Raw genomic sequence first — 24000 nt, forward strand, 5'->3', positions numbered from 1 at the left:
TGCTATTATCATTATATAAATAGTAATAATGATAAAAATAGCAATAATAACTAGCATAATAATTATCATAACTGCAATAATGATGATAATAATAATGATAATCATGATGATAATGACTATAATGATAATAATCATAAAAATGATGACATCAATGATAATAATGATGATAATAATTATCATTTAGTCCATCTATAATGAAATAAAGGCCAGAAGTAATAAAATCCCAAAAGTCGAAAAAACGGCAAAATGTAGCGTATTACAGCGTTTTCAGAGAAACATAGAAAAAAAACCCTTTTCGCTTTTTAAATGGTAATTATGAGGATTTGAACATTAATTCAGGTAATTATGATGATTTCCATGATGATTCCTTTATTACTGACAATAATGATGATAATTATAATGATAATGACACTGATAATGACAATAGAAATGATAATAATGATAAAGTCATAATTATAATGATAATCTTGATAATTAGTGCAATAAAATCAATAATTAACACTATTCCAATAATTTCCATACTAATAATGTCAATAGAAATAATAATAACATCATTATCATTGTTTTTATAATTATTATTTTTTACATTATTATTTCTAAGATCATCATTATTGCTATTATCATTATATAAATAGTTATAATGGTAAAAATAACAATAATAATTAGCATAATAATTATTATAACTGCAATAATGATGATAATAATAATGATAATCATGATGATAATGACTATAATGAAAATAATCATAAAAATGATGAGAGTAATGATAATAATGATGATAATAATTATCATTCAGTCCATTTATAATGAAATAAAGGCCAGAAGTAATAAAATCCCAAAAGTCGAAAAAACGGCAAAATCTAGCATATTACAGCCTTTTCAGAGAAACGTCGAAAAAAAAACTTTTCGCTTTTCAATGGTAATTATGAGGATTTCCATGATGATTCCTTTATTATTGACAATAATGATGAAAATTATGATGATAATGAGAATGATAATGACAATAATAATGATAATAATGATAAAGTCATAATTATAATGATAATCTTGATAATTACTGCAATAATAGCAATACTCAACTTTATTCCATTAATTTTCAGTCTAATAATGACAATAGAAATAATAATATCATTATCATTGTCATTATAATTATTACAATTGTCATTATTAATTCCAAAATTATCATTATTGCTTTTATCATTATTGACAATAATTTGCCTTCTGAGAGAAACTTCGAAAAAAAAAAACATTTTCGATTTTTATGGTAATTATGAGGATTTCCATGATGATTCCTTTATTATTGACAATAATGATGAAAATTATGATGATAATGAGAATGATAATGACAATAATAATGATAATAATGATAAAGTCATAATTATAAGGATAATCTTGATAATTACTGCAATAATAGCAATACTCAACTTTATTCCATTAATTTTCAGTCTAATAATGACAATAGAAATAATAATATCATTATCATTGTCATTATAATTATTACAATTGTCATTATTAATTCCAAAATTATCATTATTGCTTTTATCATTATAAAAAGAGTTATGAAAATGAATATAGCTATAATAATTAGCATAATAATAATTATAACTGCAATAATGATGATAATCATGATGATAATGACTATAATGATAATAATCATTAAAATAATGACAGTAATACTAATAATGATGATAATAATTATTATCAAGTCCATTTATAATGAAATCAAGGCCAAAAGTAATAAGATCCCAGAAGTCGAAAAAGGCCAAAATCTAGTGTATTACGGCCTTTTGAGAGAAACGTCGATAAAACCCTTTTCGCTTTTTATTGGTAATTATGAGGATTTTAACATTAATCCAAGTAATTGTGATGCTTTTCATGATAATTCCTTCATTATATGCAATAATGATAATTATGATGATAATGACAATGATAATGACAATAATAATGATAATAATGATAAAATCATAATTATAATGATAATTTTGATATTTACAGCAAAAATAGCAATAATCAACTCTATTCCAATACTTTTCAGACTAATAATGACAATAGAAATAATAATAGCATCATTATCATTGTCATTATAATTATTACTATTGTCATTATTATTTCTAAAATTATCGTTATAGCTCTTATCATTATAAAAATAGTTATGATGAAAATAGCTATAATAATTAGCATAATAATCATTATAACTGCAATAATGATAATAATGATTATAATCATGATGATAATGACAATAATGATAATCATAAGAATAATAACAGTACTGATAATGATGATGATAATAATTATTATCCTGTCCATTTATAATGAAATAAAGGTTAAAAGTAATAAAATCCCAAAAGACGAAAAAAGGCAAAATCTAGCGTATTACAGCATTTTGAGAGAAAAAAAAACTTTTCGCTTTTTATTGGTAATTATGAGGATCTTAACATTGATTCAGGTAATTGTGATGATTTTCGTGATAATCCCTTCATTATATGCAATGATAATGATAATTATGATGATAATGACAATGATAATGACAAAAATGATGATAGTAATGATAAAATCATAATTATAATGATAATTTTGATAATTACTCCAATAATAGCAGAATTAACTCTATTACAATAATTTTCAGACTAATAATGACAATAGAAATAATAATAACATCATTATCATTGCCATTATAATTATTACTATTGTCATTATTATTTCTAAAATTATCATTTTTGCTATTATCATTATAAAAAAAATATGATGATGAAAATAGCTATAATAATTAGCATAATAATCATTATAACTGTAATAATGATGATAATAATGATGATAATCATGATGATAATGACTATAATGATAATAATCTTAAGAATAATAACAATAATGATAATAATGATTATCCAGTCCATTTTTAATGAAATCAAGGCCAAAAGTAATAATATCCCATGCGCAGAAAAAACGGCAAAATAGAGCGTATTGCAGCCTTTTCAGAGAAACGTCGAAAAAAAAACTTTTACCTTTTTATTGGTAATTATGAGGATTTTAACATTAATTCAGGTAATTATGATGATTTTCATGATATTTTCTTCATTATATGGAATAATGATAATTATGATGATAATAACAATGATAATGACAGTGATAATGATAATGATAAAATCATAATATAATGATTATTTTGATAATTACTGCAATAATAGCAATAATCAACTCTATTCTAATAATTTTCAGACTAATAATGACAATAGAAATATTAATATCATTATCATTGTCATTATGATTATTACTATTCTCATTATTATTTCAAAAATTATCATTATAAAAATAGTTATGCTGATGAAAATGGCTATAATAATTACCATAATAATCATTATAACTGCAATAATGATGAAAATAATGATGATAATCATGGTAATAATGATTATAATAATAATAATCATAAGAATAATGACAGTGATGAAAATAAAGCTGATAATAATTATTATCCAGTACATTTATAATGAAATAAAGACCAAAAGTAATAAAATCCCATAAGTCGAAAAAACGGCAAAATCTAGGGTATTACAGCCTTTTGAGAAAAACGTCGAAAAAAAACTTTTTCTCTTTTTAATGGTAATCATGAGGATTTTAACATTAATTCAGGTAATTGTGATGATTTTCATGATAATTTCTTCATTATATGCAATAATGTTGATAATTATGATGATAATGACAATGATAATGACAATAATAATGATAATAATGATAAAATCATAATTATAATGATAATTTTGATATTTACAGCAAAAATAGCAATAATCAACTCTATTCCAATACTTTTCAGGCTAATATTGACTAGAAATAATAATAGCATTATCATCATTGTCATAATAATTATTACTATTGTCATTATTATTTCTGAAATTATCATTATTGCTATTATCATTATGAAAATAGTTATGATGATGAAAATAGCTATAATAATTAGCATAATAATCATTATAACTGCAATAATGATAATAATGATGATAATCATGATGACAATGACAATAATGATAATCTTAAGAATAATGACAGTAATGATAATAATGATGATAATTATTATTCAGATCATTTATAATGAAATAAATGCCAAAAGTAATAAAATCCAAAAAGTCGAAAAAACGGCAAAATCTAGCGTATTACAGTCTTTTGAGAGAAACATCAGAAAAAAAACTTTTCGATTTTTATTAGTAACTATGAGGATTTTAAAATTGATTCAGGTAATTGTGATGATTTTCGTGATAATCCCTTCATTATATGCAAAGATGAATTATAATGACAATGATAATGACAAAAATAATGATAATTATGTTGAAATCAGAATTATAATGATAATTTTGATAATTACTGCAATAATAGCAATAATTAACTCTATTCCAATAATTTTCAGACTAATAATGACAATAGAAATAATAATAACAGCATTATCATTGCCATTATAATTATTACTATTGTCATTAATATTTCTAAAATTTTCATTTTTGCTATTATCATTATAATTTTTTTTATGATGATGAAAATAGCTATAATAATTAGCATAATAATCATTATAACTGCAATAATGATATTAATAATGATGATAATCATGATGATAATGACTATAATGATAATATTCATAAGAATAATGACAGTAATGATAATAATGATGATAATAATTATTATCCAGTCCATTTATAATGAAATAAAGGCCAAAAGTAATAAAATCCCATAAGTCGAAAAAAACGGCAAAAACTAGCGTATTACACCCTTTTGAGAGAAAAGTCGAGCAAAACCCTTTTCGTTTTTTATTGGTAATTATGAGGATTTTAATTTTAATTCAGGTAATTATGATGATTTTCATAATATTTCCTTCATTATATAGAATAATGATGATAATTATGATGATAATAACAATGATAATGACAATAATAATGATAATAATGATAAAATCATAATTATAATGATAATTTTGATAATTACTGCAATAATTCGGCAAATTATGAAGATTTTCATGACAATCCCATTAATAATAATTATAACATTAGTTAGGATAATTATAATAAAATGATAATTATAATGATAATTTGCGTAATTAAGGCAATAATAGCAATCATCAACAATACTCTAATGATTTTCATGATAATAACAATAAGACTAACGATGATGATAATAATTAGAAATAATAATGATAGTAGAAAAGATCATAATATCGCTATAATTGTTATTACAATTAATACTGTTGCTGTTATTATTTCTAAAATTATCATTATTGTTATTATCATTAACTTAACCTAACCTAACCTAACCTAACCTTACTTTACTTTACTTTACTTTACCTTACCTTACCTTACCTTACCTTACCTTACCTTACCTTACCTTACCTTACCTTACCTTACCTTACCTTACCTTACCTTACCTTACCTTACCTTACCTTACCTTACCTAACCTAACCTAACCTAACCTAACAACCTAACCTAACCTAACCTAACCTAACCTAACCTAACCTAGCCTAGCCTAGCCTAGCCTAGCCTAGCCTAGCCTAGCCTAGCCTAGCCTAGCCTAGCCTAGCCTAGCCTAGCCTAGCCTAACCTAACCTAACCTAACCTAACCTAACCTAACCTAACCTAACCTAACCTAACCTAACCTAACCTAACCTAACCTAACCTAACCTAGTCTCCTGGTCACATTTGAGCCTAACCTAACCTAACCTAACCTCACCAAATTCCAGCTAATGTAACCTAACCTCCATTAAACTAATTTAATATAAACATTATGTAAGAAAACGAAATTTGGAGACTCCTGTTCAAATTTGAGCCTAACCTAACCTAACCTAACCTAACCTCACCAAATTCCAGCTAATGTAATGTAACCTCCATTAAACTGATTTAATATAAACCTTATGTAAGAAAACGAAATTTGGAGTCTCCTGGTCAAATTTGAGCCTAACCTAACCTAACCTAATCTAACCTCACCAAATTCCAGCTAATGTAACCTAACCTCCATTAAACTGATTTAATATAAACCTTATGTAAGAAAACGAAATTTGGAGTCTCCTGGTCAAATTTGAGCCTAACCTAACCTAACCTCACCAAATTCCAGCTAATGTAACCTAATCTCCATTAAACTGATTTAATATAAACCTTATGTAAGAAAACGAAATTTGGAGTCTCCTGGTCAAATTTGAGCCTAACCTAACCTAACCTAACCTCACCAAATTCCAGTTAATGTAACCTAACCTCCATTAAACAGATTTAATATAAACCTTATGTAAGAAAACGAAATTTGGAGTCTCCTGGTCAAATTTGAGCCTAACTTAACCTACCCTTACCAAATTCCAGCTAATGTAACCTAACCTCCATTAAACTGATTTAATATAAACCTTATGTAAGAAAACGAAATTTGGAGTCTCCTGGTCAAATTTGAGCCTAACCTAACCTAACCTGACCTCACCAAATTCATGCTAATGTAATCTAACCTCTATTAAACTGATTTAATACAAACCTAATGTAAGAAAACGAAATTTTGAGTCTCTTGGTCAAATTTGAGCCTAACCCAACCAAATCTAACCTAACCTAACCTCACTAAATTCCAGCTAATGTAACCTAACCTCCATTAAACTGATTTGATATAAACCTTATTTAAGAAAACGAAATTTGGAGTCTCCTGGTCAAATTTGAGCCTAACCTAACCTAACCAAACCTTACCTAACCTCACCAAATTCCAGTTAATGTAACCTAATCTCCATTAAACTGATTTGATATAAACCCTATATAAGAAAACGAAATTTGGAGTCTCCTGGTCAAATTTGAGCCTAACCTAACCTAACCTAACGTAACCTAATCACACCAAATTCCAGCTAATATAATCTAACCTCCATTAAACTTATTTAATATAAACCTTATGTAAGAAAATGAAATTTGGAGTCTCCTGGTCAAATTTGAACCTAACCTAACCTCACCTCACCAAATTCCAGCTAATGTAACGTAACCTCCATTAAACTGATTTAATATAAACCTTATGTAAGAAAACGAAATTTGGAGTCTCCTGGTCAAATTTGAGCCTAACCTAACTTAACCTAACCTAACCTAACCTTACCAAATTCCAGTTGATATAACCTACTCTCCATTAAACTGATTTAATATAAACCTTATGTAAGAAAACGAAATTTGGAGTCTCCTAGTCAAATTTGAGCCTAACCTAACCTAACCTAACCTAACCTCACCAAATTCCAGCTAATGTAACCTAACCTCCATTAAACTGATTTAATGTAAACCTTATGTAAGAAAACGAAATTTGGAGTCTCCTGGTCAAACTTGAGCCTAATCAAACCTAACCTAACCTCACCAAATTCCAGTTAAAGTAATCTAACCTTCATTAAACTGATTTAATATAAAACTTATGTGAGAAAACGAAATTTGGAGTCTCCTGGTCAAATTTGAGCCTAACCTAACCTAACCTAACCTAACCTCACCAAATTCCAGCTAATGTAACCTAACCTCCATTACACTGATTCAATATAAACCTTACTTAAGAAAACGAAATTTTGTCTACTGGTCAAATTTGAGCCTAACCTAACCTAACCTAACCTAACCAAATTCCAGCTAATGTAACCTAACCTCCATTAAACTAATTTAATATAAACATTATGTAAGAAAACGAAATTTGGAGACTCCTGTTCAAATTTGAGCCTAACCTAACCTAACCTAACCTAACCTCACCAAATTCCAGCTAATGTAATGTAACCTCCATTAAACTGATTTAATATAAACCTTATGTAAGAAAACGAAATTTGGAGTCTCCTGGTCAAATTTGAGCCTAACCTAACCTAACCTAATCTAACCTCACCAAATTCCAGCTAATGTAACCTAACCTCCATTAAACTGATTTAATATAAACCTTACGTAATAAAACGAAATTTGGAGTCTCCTGGTCAAATTTGAGCCTAACCTAACCTAACCTAACCTCACCAAATTCCAGCTAATGTAACCTAATCTCCATTAAACTGATTTAATATAAACCTTATGTAAGAAAACGAAATTTGGAGTCTCCTGGTCAAATTTGAGCCTAACCTAACCTAACCTAACCTCACCAAATTCCAGTTAATGTAACCTAACCTCCATTAAACTGATTTAATATAAACCTTATGTAAGAAAACGAAATTTGGAGTCTCCTGGTCAAATTTGAGCCTAATCTAACCTAACCTAACCTCAACAAATTCCAGTTAATGTAACCTAACCTCCATTAAACTGATTTAATATAAACCTTATGTAAGAAAACGAAATTTGGAGTCTCCTGGTCAAATTTGAGCCTAACTTAACCTACCCTTACCAAATTCCAGCTAATGTAACCTAACCTCCATTAAACTGATTTAATATAAACCTTATGTAAGAAAACGAAATTTGGAGTCTCCTGGTCAAATTTGAGCCTAACCTAACCTAACCTGACCTCACCAAATTCATGCTAATGTAATCTAACCTCTATTAAACTGATTTAATACAAACCTAATGTAAGAAAACGAAATTTTGAGTCTCTTGGTCAAATTTGAGCCTAACCCAACCAAATCTAACCTAACCTAACCTCACTAAATTCCAGCTAATGTAACCTAACCTCCATTAAACTGATTTGATATAAACCTTATTTAAGAAAACGAAATTTGGAGTCTCCTGGTCAAATTTGAGCCTAACCTAACCTAACCAAACCTTACCTAACCTCACCAAATTCCAGTTAATGTAACCTAATCTCCATTAAACTGATTTGATATAAACCCTATATAAGAAAACGAAATTTGGAGTCTCCTGGTCAAATTTGAGCCTAACCTAACCTAACCTAACGTAACCTAATCACACCAAATTCCAGCTAATATAATCTAACCTCCATTAAACTTATTTAATATAAACCTTATGTAAGAAAATGAAATTTGGAGTCTCCTGGTCAAATTTGAACCTAACCTAACCTCACCTCACCAAATTCCAGCTAATGTAACGTAACCTCCATTAAACTGATTTAATATAAACCTTATGTAAGAAAACGAAATTTGGAGTCTCCTGGTCAAATTTGAGCCTAACCTAACTTAACCTAACCTAACCTAACCTTACCAAATTCCAGTTGATATAACCTACTCTCCATTAAACTGATTTAATATAAACCTTATGTAAGAAAACGAAATTTGGAGTCTCCTAGTCAAATTTGAGCCTAACCTAACCTAACCTAACCTAACCTCACCAAATTCCAGCTAATGTAACCTAACCTCCATTAAACTGATTTAATATAAACCTTATGTAAGAAAACGAAATCTGGAGTCTCCTAGTCAAATTAGAGCCTAACCTAACCTATCCTCACCAAATTCCAGTTAATGTAATTATTAGTATGGAAATTATTGGAATGGAGTTAATTATTGCTATTATATCAGTAATTATCAAGATTATCATTACAATTATTACTTTTTCATTATTATCATTATTATTGTCATTATTATTGTCATTATCATCATAATTATCATCATTATTGTCAATGATAAAGGAATCATCATGGAAACTCTCATAATTACCTGAATTAATGTTAAAATCCTCATAATTACCACTAAAACCGAAAAGTTTTTTTTCGACGTTTCTCTCAAAAGGCTGTAATACACTAGATTTTGCCGTTTTTTTCGACTTTTGGGATTTTATTACTTCAGGCCTTTATTTCATTATTAATGCACCGAATAATAATTATCATCATTATTATCATTACTGCCATTTTTATGATTATTATCATTATAGTCATTATCATGATCATCTTTATTATTATAATCATTATTGCAGTTATAATAATTATTATTGCTATTTTTATCATTATAACTATTTATATAATGATAATAACAATATTGATGATCTTAGAAATAATAATGACAATAATAATAATTATAATGACAAAGATAATGATGTTATTATTATTTCTATTGCTGTCATTAGTATGGAAATTATTGGAATGGATTTGATTATTGCTATTATTGCAGTAATTATCAAGATTATCATTATAATTATGACTTTATCATTCTTATCATTATTATTGTCATTATCATTGTCATTATCATCATAATTATCATCATTATTGTCAATGATAAAGGAATCATCATGGAAATCATCATAATTACCTGAATTAATGTTAAGATCCTCATAATTACCATTAAAAAGCGAAAAGGTTTTTTTTTCGACGTTTCTCTCAAAAGGCTGTAATACGCTAGATTTTGCTTTTTTTTTACTATTGGGATTTTATTACTTCTGGCATTTATTTCATTATAAATGGACTGAATGATAATTATTATCATCATTATTATCATTAGTCATCATTTTATGATTATCATTATAGTCATTATCATCATTATTATCATTACTGTCATCATTTTATGATTATTATCATTATAGTCATTATCGTCATTATTGCACTTGTAATAATTATTATGCTAATTATTATAGCTATTTTTATCATTATAACTATTTGTATAATAATATTAGCAATAATGATGATCTTAGAAATAATAATGACAATAATAATAATAATAATGACAATGATAATGATATTATTATTTCTATTGCCATTATTAGTATGGAAATTATTGGAATAGAGTTAATTATTGCTATTACTGCAGTAATTATCAAGATTATCATTATGATTATGACTTTATCATTATCATCATTATTATTGTAATTATCATTATAATTATCATCATTATTGTCAGTAATAAAGGAATCATCATGGAAAATCATCATAATTAATGTTCAAATCCTCATAATTACAATCAAAGAGCGAAAAGGTTTTTTTTCGTTTCTCTCAAAAGAAATTTTAATACGCTAGATTTTGCCGTTTTTTTCGACTTTTTGCTAATTAATTACTTCTGGCCTTTATCTAATTATAAATGGACTGAATGATAATGATTATCATCATTATTATCATTACTGTCATCATTTTTATGATTATTATGATTATAGTCATTATCATCATGATTATCATTATTATTATCATCATTATTGCAGTTATAATGATTATTATGCTAATTATTATTGCTACTTATATCATTATAACTATTTATATAATGATAATAGCAATAATGATCTTAGAAATAATAATGACAATAATAATCATTATAATGACAATGATAATGTTATTATTTCTATTGCCATTATTAGTATGGAAATTATTGTAATAGAGTTAATTACTGCAATTATATCAGTAATTATGAAGATTATCATTATGATAATAACTTTATCATTATTATCATTATTATTGTCATTATCAATGTCATATTATCATAATTATCATCATTATTGTCAATAATAAAGGAATAAACATGGAAATCATCATAATTACCTGAATTAATGTTAAAATCCTCATAATTACCTGAATAATGTTAAAATCCTCATAATTACCATTAAAAAGCGAAAATGTTTTTTTTCGACGTTTCTTTCAAAAGGCTGTAATACGCTGGATTTTTCCGTTTTTTCGACTTCTGGGATTTTATTACTTCTGGCCTTTATTTCATTATAAATGGACTGAATGATAATTATTATCATTGTTATTATCATTACTGTCATCATTTTTATGATTATTATCATTATAGTCATTATCATGATTATCATTATTTTTATCATTATTGCAGTTATAATAAATATTATGCTAATTATTATTGCTATTTTTATCATTATAACTATTTATATAATGATGATAGCAATAATGATGATTTTAGAAATAATAATGACAATAATAATAATTATAATGACAATGATGATGTTATTATTATTTCTTTTGCCATTATTAGTATGGAAATTATTGGAATAGCCTTAATTATTGCTATTATTGCAGTAGTTATCAAGATTGTCATTGTAATTATGACTTTATCATCATTATCATTATTATTGTCATTATCATTGTCATTATCATCATAATTATCATCATTATTGTCAATAATAAAGGAATCGTCATGGAAATCATCACAATTACCTAAATTAATGTTAAGATCCTCATAATTACCATTAAATAGCGAAAAGGGGTTTTTCGACGTTTCTCTGAAAAGGCTGTAATACGCTAGATTTTGTCGTTTTTTCGACTATTGGGATTTTATTACTTCTGGCCTTTCTATCATTATAAATGGACTAAATGATAATTATTATCATCATTATTATCATTACTGTCATCATTTTTATGATTATTATCATTATAGTCATTATCATCATGATTATAATTATTATTATCATCATTATTGCACTTGTAATAATTATCATGCTAATTATTATTGCTATTTTTATCATTATAACTATTTATATAATGATAATAGCAATAATGATGGTCTTGGAAATAATAATGACAATAATTATAATTATAATGACAATGATAATGATGTTATAATTATTTCTATTGCCATTATTAGTATGGAAATTATTGGAATAGAGTTAATTATTGCTTTTATTGCAGTAATTATGAAGATTATCATTATAATTACAACTTTATCATTATTATCATTATTATTGTCATTATCATTGTCATTATCATCATAATTATTATCATTTTTGTCAATAATAAAGGAATAATCATGGAAATCATCATAATTACCTAGATTAATGTTAAAATCCTCATAATTACCTGAATTAATGTTAAAATCGTCATAATTACAATTAAAAAGCCAAAAGGGTTTTTTCGACGTTTCTCTCAAAAGGCTGTAATACGCTAGATTTTTCCGTTTTTTCGACGTTTGGGATTTTATTACTTCTGGCCTTTATTTCATTATAAATGGACTGAATGATAATTATTATCATTATTATCATTACTGTCATCATTTTTATGATTATTTATGATTATAATTGTTATTATCATCATTATAGCAGTTATAATATTTATTATGCTAATCATTATTACTATTTTTATCATTATATATATTTATATAATGATGATAGCAATAATGATGATCTTAGAAATAATAATGACAATAATAATAATCATAATGACAATGATAACGATGTTATTATTATTTCTATTGCCATTATTAGTATGGAAATTATTGGAATAGAGTTAATCATTGCTATTATTGCAGTAATTATCAAGATTATCATTATAATTATGACTTTATCATTATTATTGTCATTATCATTGTCATTATCATCATAATTATCATCATTATTGTCAATAATAAAGGAATCGTCATGGAAATCATCCTAATTACCTGAATTAATGTTAAAATCCGTAATACGCTAGATTTTGCCGGTTTTTCGACTTTTGGGATTTTATTACTTCTGGCCTTTATTTCATTTTAATGGACTGAATGATAATTATTATCATTATTATCATTACTGTCATCATTTTTTATGATTATTATCATTATAGTCATTATCATCATGATTATCATTATTTTTATCATCATTATTGCAGTTATATTGATTATTATGCTAATAATTATTGCTATTTTTATCATTATAACTATTTATATAATGATAATAGCAATAATGATGATCTTGGAAGTAATAATGACAATGATAATGTTATTATTATTTCTATTGCCATTATTAGTATGGAAATTATTGGAATAGAGTTAATTATTGCTATTATTGCAGTAATTATCAAGATTATCATTATTATGACTTTATCATCATTATCATTATTATTGTCATTATCATTGTCATTATCATCATAATTATCATTATTATCGTCATTATTAATGGGATTATCATGAAAATCATCAAAATTTCGCCGCTTTTTTTAGTTTGTTTTTTTATATTTGTAGCCTTTTTTCATTATGGATAGGATTTATGATTATTATCATCATTATTATCATAAATAGTATTAACACCATCATTATCATCATTATAGTAATTATCGCCATAATTGCCCTTAATATAATCATTATAAGAGCTATTATCTTAATTATTAATGTCATTTTCCTCATTATAACTATTTTTATAATGATAATAACAATAATGATAATTTTAGAAATAATAACAACAACAGTAATAATCATAATAACAATAATAGCGATATTATTATTATTTCTACTATCATTATTATTTCTAATTATCATCATCGTTAGTCTTATTGTTATTATCATGAAAGCGAGAATATGGTCGAAAAACCTCCCTTTTCGAGTTTATGTGATGATTATGATGATTTCTGCAATAATTTGGCTAATTAGGATGATTTTCATGATAATCAAATTAATAATGACGATAATAATGATAATTATGACATTAATTAGAATAATTATGACATTAATTAGGATAATTATGACATTAATTAGGATAATTATAATGAAATGATAATTATAATGATAATTTGCGTAATTAAGGAAATAATAGCAATCATCAACAATACTCTAATGATTTTCATGATAATAACAATAAGACAATAATTAGAAATAAAAGTGATAGTAGAAATAATCATAATATCGCTATTACTGTTATTATAATTATTACTGTTGTTATATTTCTGAAATCTACATTATTATTATCATTAACCTAACCTAACCTAACCAAACCTAACCTAACATAGTCTCCTGGTCAAATTTGAGCCTAACCTAACCTAACCTAACCTAACTTACCTCACCAAAGTCCAGCTAATGTAACGTAACCTCCATTAAACTGATTTAATAAAAACCTTATGTAAGAAAACGAACTTTGGAGTCTCTTGGTCAAATTTGAGCCTACCCTACCCTAACCTAACCTAACCTAACCTAGCCTTACTAAATTCCAGTTAATGTAACCTAACCTCTATTAAACTGATTTAATATAAACCTTATGTAAGAATACGAAATTTGGAGTCTCCTAGTCAAATTTGAGTCTGACCTAACCTAACCTAACCTAACCTCACCAAATTCCAGTTAATGTAACCGAACCTCCATTAAATTGATATAATATAAACCTTATGTAAGGAAACGAAATTTGGAGTCTCCTGGTCAAATCTGAGCTTAACCTAACATAACCTAACCTAACCTCACCAAATTCCAGCTAATGTAACCTAACCTCCATTAAACTGATTTAATATAAACCTTATGTAAGAAAACGAAATTTGGAGTCTCCTGGTCAAATTTGAGCCTAACCTAACCTAACCTAACCTAACCTAACCTCACCTCACCAAATTCCAGTTAATGTAACCTAACCTCCATTAAATTGATATAATATAAACCTTATGTAAGGAAACGAAATTTGGAGTCTCCTGGTCAAATTTGAGCCTAACCTAACCTAACCGAACCTAACCTCACCAAATTCCAGTTAATGTAACCTAACCTTCATTAAATTGATATAATATAAACCTTATGTAAGAAAACGAAATTTGGAGTCTCCTGGTCAAATTTGAGCCTAACCTAACCTAACCTAACCTTAAAATGGTCGAAAAAAAACCTTTTCGAGTTTATGGGATGATTATGATGATTTCTGCAATAATTCGGGTAATTATGATTATTTTCATGATAATCCCAGTAATAATGACGATAATAATAATAATTATGACATTAATTAGGATAATTAATAATAGGAATCATCAAAAATACTGTAATGATTTTCATGATAATAACAATAAGACTAACGATGATGATGATAATTAGAAATAATAATAATAGTATAAATAATCATAAAATCGTTATTATTGTTATCATAATTATCACTGTTGCTGTTATTATTTCTAAAATTAACATTATTGTTATTATCATTATAGAAATAGTTATAATGAGGAAAATGACATTAATGGTTAAGATAATAGGTCTTAAAATGATTATATTAAGGGTAATTATGGCGATAATTGCTATGATGATGATAATGATGATGTTAATGCTATAAATGATAATAATGATGATAATAATCATAAAGCCCATCCATAATGAAAAAAGGCTAAACGTATAAAAAAAACCAAATTCGAAAAATCGGCGAAATCTAGCGATATGTAGCCTTTTGAGAATATGGTCGAAAAAAAAAACCCTTTTCGAGTTTATGGGATGATTATGATGATTTCTGGAATAATTCGGCTAATTATGATGATTTTCATGATAATCCCATTAAGAATGACGATAATAATGATAATTATAACATTAATTAAGATAATTATAATAAAATGATAATTATAATGATAATTTGCGTAATTAAGGCAATAATAGCAATCATCAACAATACTCTAATGATTTTCATGATAATAACAATATGACTAACGATGATGATAATAATTAGAAATAATAATGATAGTAGAAATAATCATAATATCGCTATTATTGTTATTATAATTTTTACTGTTGTTATTATTTTTAAAATTATAATTATTGTTATTATTATAGAAATAGTTATAATGAGAAAAATGACATTAATAATTAAGATGATTGCTCTTTTAATGATTATATTAAGGGTAATTATGGCGATAATTACTATAATGATGATAATGATGATGTTAATGCTATTAATGATAATACTGATGATAATAATCATAAAGCCAATCCATAATGAAAAAATCCCAAAAGTCGAAAAACGGCGAAATCTAGCGATAAATAGCCATATGAGAATATGGTCGAACCCCCCCCCCCCCTTTTTCGAGTTTCTGGGATAATTATGATGATTTCTGCAATAATTCGTCTAATTATGATGATTTTCATGATATTCCAAAGAATAATGACGATAATAATAATAATTATGACATTAATTAGGATAATCATAACATTAATTAGGATAATTATGACATTAATTAGGATAATTATAATAAAATGATAATTATAATGATATTTTGCGTCATTAAGGCAATAATAGCAATCATCAATACTCTAATGATTTTCATGATAATAACAATAAGACTAACGATGATGATAATAATTAGAAATAATAATGATAGTAGAAGTAATGATAATATCACTATTATTGTTATAATTATTACTATTGTTGTTATTATTTCTAAAATTATCATTTTTGTTATCATTATAGAAATAGTTATAATGAGGAAAATGACATTGATAATTAAGATGATAGCTCTTTTAATGATTATATTAAGGGTAATTATGGCGATAATTACTATAATGATGACAATGATGTTAATGCTATTTCATGATAATACTGATGATGATAATAATCATAAAGCCCATCCATAATAAAAAAAAAAGACTAAAAGTATAACAAACCCCAAAGTCGAAAAAACGGCGAAATCTACCTTTTGAGAATTTGGTCGAAAAACACCCGTTTTCGAGTTTATGGGATGATTATGATGATTTCTGCAATAATTCGACTAATTATGATGATTTTCATGATAATCCCATTAATAATATTGATAATTATGACATTAATTAGGATAATTATGACATTCATTAGGATAATTATAATAAAATGATAATTATAATAACTTGCGTAATTAAGGCAATTATACCAATCATCAACAATACTCTAATAATTTTCATGATAATAACAATAAGACTAACGATAATGATAATAATTAGAAATAATAATGATGGTAGAAATAATCATAATCATACTCATTATAATTATCATTGTATGATTATCATAATTATTGTCCTAATTACTCTCATAATTGTCATTATTATCGTAATTATTGTCAGTATTGATGGGGTTACCATCAAAATTATCATAATTAGCAGAATTATTGCTAAGATCATCATAATCATCATTTAAACTAGAAAAAGGTGGGTTTTCGACTCATCTCTCCAAAGGCTGTATTTCGCTGGATTTCGCCGGTTTTTCAACTTTTGGGATTTTTCTACTTTTAGCATTTTTCTCATTATAGATGGGCTTTATAATGATAATTATCATCATGATTGTCATTATCATCATCATTATTATCATTATTGTCATTATCGCCCTAATTACCCTTAATATAGTCATTATAATAATCATTATCTTCATTATTAATGTCATTTTCATCATTATAATTACTTTAATAATGATAATGACAATAATGATAATTCTGGAAATAATAATCATCATAATTAGCAGAATTATTGCTTAGATCATCATAATCATCATTTAAACTGGAAAAAGGGGGTTTTCGACTCCTCTCTCCAATGGCTGTATTTCGCTAGATTTCGCCTGTTTTTCGACTTTTTGGGATTTTTCTACTTTTAGCCTTTTACTCACTATAGATGGGGTTTATAATGATAATTATCATCATTATTGTCATTATCATCATCATTATTATCATTACTGGCATTATTGCCGTAATTACCCTTAATATAGTCATTATAATAATCATTATCTTAATTATTAATGTCATTTTCATCATTATAATTATATTAATAATGATAATGACAATAATGATAATTCTGGAAATAATAACAACAATAATAAGGATAATAAGAAAAATAATAGCCGTGTTATAATTACTTTTATTTTTGTTATCATTGTTATTATTATTAGGAAAATCAGTATCAGTAGTATCAGTAGAATAGTCTTGATTATTGCTATTATTGCAATTATTTGGCAAATCATCATTGTATAATTATTATCAAAATTATTTTCCTAACTACTCACATAATTATTATTTTCGTTATTATTGTCATTATTGATGGGGTTATGATCAAAATCATCATAATAAGCAGAATTATTGCTAAGATCATCATAATCATCATTTAAACTGGGAAAAGGGGGGTTTTCGACTCATCTCTCCAAAGGCTGTATTTCGCTAGATTTCGCAGGTTTTTCGACTTTTTGGGATTGTTCTACTTTTAGCCTTTTTCTCATTATAGGTGGGCTTTATAATGATAATTATCATCTTCATTATTATCATTACTGTCATTATCGCCCTAATTACCCTTAATATAGTCCTTATAACAATCATTATCCTAGTTATTAATATAATTTTCATCATTATAATTATTTTGATAATGATAATGACAATAATGACAATTCTGGAAATAATAACAATAATAAGGATTATAAAAAGAATAATAGCCGTGTTATAAATACTTTTATTATTATTTCTGTTATCATTGTTGTTATTATTATTGGGAAAATCATTAGAATAGTGTTGATTATTGCTATTATTGCAATTATTAGGCAAATCATCATTATAATTATCATTGTATAGATATCATAATTATTGTCCTAATTACTCTCATAATTATCATTATTATCGTCATTATTGTCATTATTGATGGGGTTATCATCATAATTAGCAGAATTATTGCTAAGATCATCATATTCATCATTTCAACTGGAAAAAGGTGGATTTTCGACTCATCTCTCCAAAGGCTGTATTTCGCTAGATTTCGCCGGTTTCTCGACTTTTGGGATTTTTCTACTTTTAGCCTTTTCTCATTGTAGATAGGCTTATAATGATAATTATCATCATTATTGTCATTATCATCATCATTATTATCATTACTGTCATTATCGCCCTAATTACCCTTAATATAGTCATTATAATAATCATTATCTTAATTATTAATGTCATTTTCATCATTATAATTATTTTGATAATGATAATGACAATAATGATAATTCTGGAAATAATAACAACAATAATAAGGATTATAATAAGAATATCCGTGTTATAATTTCTTTTATTATTATTTCTGTTATCATTGTCGTTATTATTATTAGGAAAATTATTAGAATAGTGTTGATTATTGCTAGTATTGCAATTATTAGGCAAACCATCATTATAATTATCATTGTATAATTATTATCATAATTATTGTCCTAATTACTCTCATAATTGTCATTATCATCATTATTGATGGGGTTATCATCAAAATCATCATAATTAGCAGAATTATTGCTAAGATCTTAATCATCATTTAAACTGGAAAAAGGGGGGTTTTCGACTCATCTCTCCAAAGGCTGTATGTCGCTAGATTTCGCCAGTTTTTCGACTTTTGGGATTGTTCTACTTTTAGCCTTTTTCTCATAATAGATGGGCTTTATAATGAAAATTATCCTCATTATTGTCATTATCATCATTATTATCATTACTTTCATTGTCGCCCTAATTACCCTTAATATAGTCATTATAATAATTATCTCAATTATTAATGTCATTTTCATCATTATAATTATTCTAATAATAATAATGACAATAATGATAATTTTGGAAATGATAACAACAATAGTAAGGATTATAATAAGAATAATAGCCGTGTTGTAAATAATTTTATTATTATTTCGTTATTAGTATTAGGAAAGTCATTAGAATAGTGTTGATTATTGCTATTAATGCAATTATTGGGCAAATAATTATAATTATCATTGTATAATTATCATAATTGTTGTCCTAATTACTCTCATAATTATCATTATTATCGTCATTTTTGTCATTATTAATGGGGTTATCATCAAAATCATCATAATTAGCAGAATTATTCGTAAGATCTTCATAATAATTTAAACTGGAAAAAGGGGGGGTTTTCGACTTATCTCTCCAAAGGCTGTATTTCGCTTGATTTCGCCGGTTTTTCGACATTTTGGAATTTTCTACTTTTAGGCTTTTTCTCATTATAGATGGGCTTTATAATGATTATTATTATTACTATCATTATGGCCCTAATTACCCTTAATATAGTCATAATGATAATCGTTATCTTAATCATTAATGTCATTTTCATTATAATTATTTTAATAATGATAATGACAATAATGATAATTCTGGAATTAATAACAACAATAATAGGGATTATAATAACAATAATAGCCGTGTTATAATTACTTTTATTTCTGTTATCATTGTCGTTATAATGATAATTTTAATAATTACTGCAATAATAGCAATAATTAACTCTATTCTAATAATTTTCATACAAATAATGAAAATAAAATTAATAATATCATTATCATTTTATCATAATGAGTATCATTGTCATTATTATTATCCATTGATAATGAAATAATGGCTAAAACTAATAAAATCCCAAAAGTCGAATAAACGGTAAAATCTAGCATATTACAGCCTTTTGAGAGAAACGTCGAAAAAAACCTTTTTCGCCTTAAAAAAATAATACTGATTTTAACATGAATTCCGGTAATTATGGTGATTTTCATGATAATTCCTTTATTATTAACAATAGTGATGATAATTATGTTGATAATGACAATAACAATGATAATGATAATAAAATGATAAATATAATGATAATTTTGATAATTACTGCAATAATACGAATAATTAACTCTATTCTAATAATTTTCATACTAATAATGACAATAGAATTAATAAGGATATCATTATTATTGTTATCATAATAAGTATTATTGTCAATATTATTTCTAAAGTTTTCATTATTGTTATTATCATTATAAAAATAGTTATAATGATGAAAATGAGAGTAATAATTAGCATAATAATCATTATAACTGCAATAATGATAAAAATAATCATGGCGATAATGATTATAATGATGATAATCATAAAAATAATGACTGATGATGATCATGGTGATATTAATAATCATAGAGTCCATTTATAATGAAATAAAGGCTACAACTAATAAAATCCCAAAAGTCGAAAAAACGCCTTTTCAGAAAAACGTCGAAAAAAAAACTTTTTGACTTTTAAATGAAAATTATGATGATTTTAACATGAATTCGGGCAATTATAATGATTTTCAATATAATTCCTTTATTATTAACAATAATCATGGTAATTATGATTATAATGACAATAATAATGATAATAATAATAAAATTATAATTATGATGATAATTTTGATTTTTGATGAAGAAAATCATCATAATTACCTGAATTCATGTTTAAATCATCATACATATTATCTAAAAGCGAAAAAGTTTTTTTTTCGACGTTTCTCTCAAAAGGCTGTATGCGCTAGATTTTACCGTTTGTTCGACTTTTGGGATTTTATTAGTTTTAGCCATTATTTCATTACAAATGAACTCTATTATTATCATTATCATCATTATTGTCATTATTCTTATGATTATCATCATTATTGTCATTATTCTTATGATTATCATCATTATAGTCATTACCGCTATGATTATCCTTATCATATTTGCAGTTATAATGATTATTATGTTAATTATTACTGTCATTTTCATCATTGTAAATATTTTTATACTGATGATAACATTAATGGTAATTCTAGAAATAATAATGACAATAATTCTCATTATAATAACAATAATAATGACATTATTATTATTATTATTGTCATTATTAATATGAAAATTATTAGAGTACAGTTAATTATTGCTATTATTGCAGTAATTATCAAAATTATCATTATAATTATCATTTTATCATTATCATCATTATTGTCATTATCATCATAATTATCATTATTTTTGTTAATAATGTAGGAATTATAAAGAAAAATATCATAATTACTAAAATTCACGTTAAAATTATCATAATTTTCATTTAAAAGCGAAAAAGTTTTTTTTGACGTTTCTCTCAAAAGGCTGTAATACACTAGATTTAGCCGTTTTTTTTTCTTTTGGGATTTTATTAGTTTTAGCCTTTATTTCATTATAAATGGACTTTATGATTATTATTATCATTATCAACATTATTGTCATTATTCTTATGATTATCATTATGGTCATTATCGTCCTGATTATCATTATCATTATTGTAGTTATAATGATTATTATGCTAATTCTTTCTGTCATTTTCATTATTATAACTATTTTATTAATGATAACAATAATGATAAATTTAGAAATAATAATAATAATACTCATTATAATAAAAAATAATTATATTATTATTATTTCTATTGTCATTATTAGTATGAAATTAAGATTATCATAATTATCATTTAAAAGGAATTTTTTTTTCTACGTTCCTCTCAAAAGGCTGTAATATGCTAGATTTTGACTTATTTCGATATTTGGGATTTTATTAGTTTTAGACTATTTCATTATAAATGGACTCTATGATAATTATTATCATTACCATCATTATTGTCATTATTCTTATGATTATCATCATTATAGTAATTATCGTCATGATTATAATCATCATTATTGCACCTACAATGATTATTATGCTAATTATTACAGTGATTTTCATCATCATAACTATTTTCATAATGATAATAATAATGAAAATTTTAGAAATAATAATGACAATAATGCTCATTATAATAACAATAATAATGACATTATTATTTTTATATTGCTATTATTAGTATGAAAATTATTAGAATAGAGTTGATTATTGCTACTTTATCAGTTATTATCCAAATTATAATTATAATTATCATTTTATTATTATTAGCATTATTTTTGTCATTATCATCATAATTATCATCATAATTATTAATTAATAAAGGAATTATCGTGAAAATCATCATAATTACCCGAATTCATGTTAAAATCATCATAATTATCATTTAAAAGCGTTTTTCTTATGGGATTTTATTAGTTTTAGCCTTGATTTAATTATAAATGGAGTATATGATTATTCTGATGATTATCATCATTATTGTCATTATTCTTATGATTATCATCATTATAGTCATTATCGTCATGATTATCATTATAATTATTGCAGTTATAATGATTATTATGCTAATTATTAGTCATATTCATCATTATGATTATTTTTATAATGATAATAACAATAATGATAATTTTGGAAATAATGACAATAATACTCATTATAATAACAATAATAATGATATTACTATTATTTCTATTGTCATTATTAGTATGAAAAATATTAGAATAGAGTTAATTATTGCTAATATTGCAGTAATTATCAAAATTATCATTATAATTATAATCTTATTATTATTATCATTATTATTGTCATTATCATCATAATTATCATCATTATTGTTAATGAAAAAAGAAATTATCATGAAAATCATCATAATTGCCCGAATTCGTGTTAAAATCATCATAATTTTCATTTAAAGGTGAAAAAGGTTTTTTTCGACGTTTTTCCGACGTTTTTTTTCTACTTTTGGGATTTTATTAGTTTTAGCCTTTATTTCATTATAAATGGACTCTATGATTATTAATATCACCATGATCATCATTATTGTCATTATTCTTATGATTATCATCATTATAGTCATTATCGCTATGATTATTTTTATCATTATTGCAGTTA

The sequence above is a fragment of the Penaeus vannamei genome, chromosome 6 (genome assembly GCF_042767895.1).
Source record: "Penaeus vannamei isolate JL-2024 chromosome 6, ASM4276789v1, whole genome shotgun sequence".
NCBI classification, from domain to species: domain Eukaryota; kingdom Metazoa; phylum Arthropoda; class Malacostraca; order Decapoda; family Penaeidae; genus Penaeus; species Penaeus vannamei.